The sequence below is a fragment of the Mastomys coucha genome, unplaced genomic scaffold, assembly GCF_008632895.1.
Source record: "Mastomys coucha isolate ucsf_1 unplaced genomic scaffold, UCSF_Mcou_1 pScaffold14, whole genome shotgun sequence".
Taxonomy (NCBI): Eukaryota; Metazoa; Chordata; class Mammalia; order Rodentia; family Muridae; genus Mastomys; species Mastomys coucha.
The window spans coordinates 98309159-98313972 of NW_022196896.1; the positions used below are offsets into that span (position 1 = coordinate 98309159).

The 4814-nt window shown below is 46.4% G+C and overlaps 1 protein-coding gene across 19 annotated transcripts in view; it reads left to right on the plus strand.

The window, feature by feature from the left end:
- The window catches only part of Tmem169 (transmembrane protein 169), a 25076-nt gene that overhangs the window by 2914 nt on the left and 17348 nt on the right, over positions 1 to 4814 (plus strand). For 6 of the 19 annotated variants that reach the window (XM_031367881.1, XM_031367876.1, XM_031367885.1 and 3 more), the window contains exons 1-2: positions 1628 to 2318; positions 2507 to 2802. The exons of 4 other annotated variants lie outside the window; for them this stretch is intronic. The gene's annotated coding sequence lies outside the window, so the exon portion shown is untranslated. Of the gene's footprint in view, positions 1 to 87; positions 155 to 1230; positions 1253 to 1627; positions 2319 to 2506; positions 2803 to 4814 lie in introns of those variants that run through there. 9 more of the 19 variants (XM_031367877.1, XM_031367879.1, XM_031367883.1 and 6 more) reach the window with 7 other exon arrangements.

Below are 4814 nucleotides of genomic sequence, written 5' to 3' on the forward strand. Positions count from 1 at the left end.
CCCCCCCCCCCAACCACCTTGTAAAACAGCAGCTGGCTCGGAGTGACAGTCTGACATGCAGACTCATTAGAACCTCTGTCTGTGTAGCAGGAATACCAGCAAAGCATCGAACTGCTCACGCCTCCAAGCGAGAGCCCTCTAAGGCAGCTCACATGTGAGTATTCACTCAGACGGAGCTCACTGAGCTCTTGGGTACCAGGTACTGCTCTTGGCATGGGGAATACAGCTCAGTCAAGGGGATGCTTGGGTTTCCTTGTGTCTTTGTTTATTGTATATAAGTACACTGTAGCTTGTCTTCAGACACACCAGAAGAGGGCATCAGATCTCATTACAGATGGTAGTGAGCCACCATGTGGTTGCTGGGATTTGAACTCATGACCTCTGGAAGAGCAGTCAGTGCTCTTAACTGCTGAGCCATGTCTCCAGCCTTCCTTGTGTCTTTGTTCAGCTTTATGTTGTAGCATAGGAGTAGAGGGGGTCGACAGTGGGGGAAGGACTTACCACAGTAGGTAGGACAGTAACCAAATAAGGGATCCAATCTTCAGCTCTTACGGTAAGGAACGTACAAGGTCTTAAACAACCACCTCTGCTTCCAGGAACTGTTTTCTTTGCAGACAGAGGGTGCAGAATCAGCCCCAGGGTTGTTTATTTATTTCTTTTTTACTAGGGATTGAACCAATGGCCTTAGTATAGGTATGAAGCAAAAGGGCCTATGTATATGGAGCAAGCACTTTCCCACGAAGCTGTGTTTCCAGCCCTCTTAATTTCTTACCTCGAGCAAGGAGTTTCCTTAGTGGCCCAGGGTGCCTGCAACCACCCTGAAGCTCAGTTGAGCATTGAGCTCAAAATTCTCCTGCCTCCAGAGTAGCTGAGTAACTGAGGGCACAGGTCCATAGCACCAGTCTGGACTACTGAATTCTTTCATTTTTCCACCGCAAAAAATTGCTGGGGTTGGGGGTGGGGGGTGTGGGGGGAGGTTTAAGCTTTCATTTGGAAAAGCAGCAAGGTTAAGCTTTCATTTGGAAAAAGCAGCAGGGAGCTACCACTCTTCAAGGTTCGTGATAGGGAACCTACCGGCTCCAGGGCCTGTATAGGAAAAGGAAGGAGAAACAGGTGGCCATTGGGCATGGAGGTGATAGGCTGAGCTAGGCCTTCATCGCCTGCAGACGGGCTTTTTCTTTCCTCTTCGGCTGGAATAACCCTGAGTGAACATTTGCTTTCTTTCTCCAGGCCTTGTGCTATCATGCTTTTGGTGAGTCAGCTTGTCTTTCTGCAAGTTAAATATTTAACCTTAGAGGTTCCAGAGTTAAGAGCACTTCCTGATCTCCAACAGGACTCCAGTTTGGTTCTCAGCATGCATAATGGGAAGCTCTTAGTCACCTGTAACTCCATGCCCTCCTTTGCATTCCGTAAGAACCTACAAGCGTGCACATGGGCATCCTAACACAAACATATGCACACACACGACAATAAAATCTTTGTCAGAAATGTAATGTTGTGCCGGGTAGTGGTGGTGCACACCTTTAATCCCAGCACTTGGGAGGCAGAGGCAAGCTAATTTCTGAGTTTGAGGCCAGCTTGGTCTTCAGAGTGAGTTCTAGGACAGCCAGGGCTACACAGACAAACCCTGTCTCCAAAAAACAAAACAAACAAAAAAAGTAAGTGTATGTATGTATTCATGTGAATATGTGTGCATGTGCATGGAGGCAGGAAGACAATATGGAGTGTCATTCGTTAGGAGCCATTAATCTTGTTTTTTTGACATAAGGTCTCTCTTTGGTCTGCAGCTTATCTAGCAGAGTAAGTTGGCTAGCCAGGAATCCCAAAGTCTGCCCATCTCTATCTCCCCAGTGTTGGGATTATAACAGCATATGTGCCCCAACCCCTGGCTACCTGGGGCTTGCATTCATGGCCTCAAGCTTGTGTGCCAATCATTTCACTAATTGAAGCTAGCTCTCTGTTCTATTGTTTAACCTTTTGTTTGTTTGTTTTTGAGGCAGGGTTTCGCTAGATAGCCCTGGCTGCCCAAGAACTCCCAACATAGACCAGACTGATCTTAGACTCACAGAGATCCTCCTGCCTCTGTTTCTCAAGTGCTGGGGTTAAAGGTATACATCACAATGCCTGCCTGCCTGTCAACAAACTTTAGAAACTTTACTTAAAGTTACTGATGTGTACAGTTTACCTTCCATGTCTTCTCAGAGCTGGCTTTTCCCAGGACCATCAATTCTTCCAGTTAAGATGCAGAAAGGAGTTTTGGCTGGAAAAAGTTGACCATGAGAAGCAACACTCTCAATGATAGGTTGCTTCAGTCAGAGGTATCATTTTCACCACCCTAGTGGGAAACTAATATCATTCAGCTGCATGGCCTTCCAAGTTAGTAACTGCTTTTCTTTTCTTTTCTTTTTCTTCCTTTTTTCTTTCCTTCTCTCTCTCTTTCTTTCTTTCTTCTTTTTAATATTTATTTATTTTATGTATGTGAGTACACTCTTGCTTTTTTTTTCAGACACAACAGAAGAGGGCATCAAATTCCATTACAGATGGTTCTGAGCCACCATGTGGTTGCTGGGAATTGAACTCAGGACCTCTGGAAGATCAGTCAGTGCTGCGGAACCATCTCTCCAGCCCCCAGTAATTGCTTTTCAAAAGAGTATTACTCATACTTACTATGTATGAGTGCTTTGCCCGTATGCATATTTGAGCACTTCGTTCATGCCCGGTACCCTTGGAGGTCAAAAGAGAACCCTGGGTCCTCTGGGACTGAAATCTAGAACAGTTGTTAAGCTGCCACGTGGATGACAGGTACTGAACTTGGGTCCTTTGCAAGAACAGCAAGTGCTCTTGAACGATAAACTATCTCTTCATCCTTCTCCCATATTAGTAATTCATAAACGTATCAGCATGTGAAGGGACAACAACGAAGGCTCAGTGGGCAGGGATGTCCTCTGACAAGCCCAAAGACCTTAATTTGATCTTTGGGACCTACGTGGTGGAAGGAGAGAACCAATTCCCAAAAGTTGTCCTCTGCCACCACATGTGTTCTGTGGCCCACAAATGTGCCCTCCCTGCAATATATGTAGTGAAAGATAAACACAAGTGAATGAATAACAGAAACACAAATGAATAGGAAAGGAAAGATGTCTGCCCGTAGTGATGATGGAGAAAGTGTACTGTAGATAAAAGGGAGAATGTAGCCAGAGTGGGCATGACCCTGCCCTCCTGATCCATGTGGGGAGAGGTGGAAATGGAAGGGAAAGGCAGAAGGTAAGGGAAAGGACAGGAGAGAGGGGGGAGCCAGGTGCAGCAGCCACAAGGTTGCTGTACCTTTGGGTACAAAAAGAGTGAGTAATCAAAACGCCTAGATTATACAGGGAAGAGCAGTCCAGTCTATTGGGCTGGAGAGTTCATGGTAGGAGGCAGGTATGCCAGCCAGGAAGGCCCTGTCACAGGTAAGATCTGAGGGCTTGCAAAGAGAACCTAGTGGCCAGGTCCACTTTGATATGTTAAATAGGCGCCTCCGCCATTTGTGCTGGGTTTGAAACCTCAGAAAAAGGCAACTGAAGTTGTCCGATGTACTCAAGTTTTACCCTCGTTACAAGAGGACCAGAGAGAAGCAAGCTGTATCCTGACTATGCTCCCTGCCTCTTTATAACAACCAGCCGGGAGGCAGGGAGGTTTTGGGTGTTGCTCTACCACAATTCCAGTACGTAATACCGGCTTAAGCTCAGTTCCTTCCCACCTTAGAGGAGACTCTGCAAGAAAGGCTGGTGACTTTTGGTGGTAAAACCATAAACACTTTGCTTCTCTGTTGGTGGCAAACCTCACAGTGGTCAGTTGTCATCAGCAGGTTTTGGGCAGCTCAGACAGGTGATGTGTGATCCTTGAATGACAGGCACACAGATGGAGGGGGTGGTGGGAGTGGGAAAGACAGCGAGTCAGAGGCAGGGTGCACTTGACTGCATAGTGACAGACTGACTGACTTTGGGAAGACAGCCCTCCACACTTGTACCCTGTTAGCCACAGCAGGTCAGCTGCAACATGAGAAAGAGGCAAAAGAGCACTCCTAAGATTTTCAGCGGCATTGAATTGGAAATTACTTGTCCGCCAACAGTGGCGTGCAGCCCGTCCATGCTTTGTTTTGGTCGCTCGTCCACATGGCCATTTATTTAAAATTGGGCCAATCACCCAAGTGTAAGCCTGAAAATTTCCCATGAAACTGTATACAACCCATGTCAAACGGGCCAGTCTTTATGAAAGGGGTTGGCGGGACAGTGTGCTTGGTTGGCGAAAGAGAGAGTCGCAGCAATGTCCTAGTTGATAAGCCCCAAGCTCTTGTCTTTCTTTCTTTCTTTCTTTTTTTTTTTTTTTTAAAGATTTATTTATTTTATGTATATGAGTACACTGTAGCTATACAGATGGTTGTGAGCCATCATGTGGTTGCTGGGAATTGAGCTCAGGACCTGTGTTCACTGCGGCCCAAAGATTTATTTATTGTTATATCTAAGTACACTGTCTTCAGACGCACCAGAAGAGGGCATCAGATCTCATTACAGATGGTTGCGAGCCACCATGTGGTTGCTGGGATCTGAACTCAGGACCTCTAGAAGAGCAGTCGGTGCTCTTAACTGCTGAGCCATCTCTCCAGCCCAGCTCTTGTCTTTTTACCACTTACAGGTCCAGCTCTACTGCCAAGGCTTGCTGCCATTGCCTCTATTAACTCTTTCTAGTCAAATCTCAACCCCACTCAGTGGTCACCTGCCGCACTGCCTTGCACATGAAAGCACAGGCCTATAGGTTTCCTTTTTTTTTTTTTT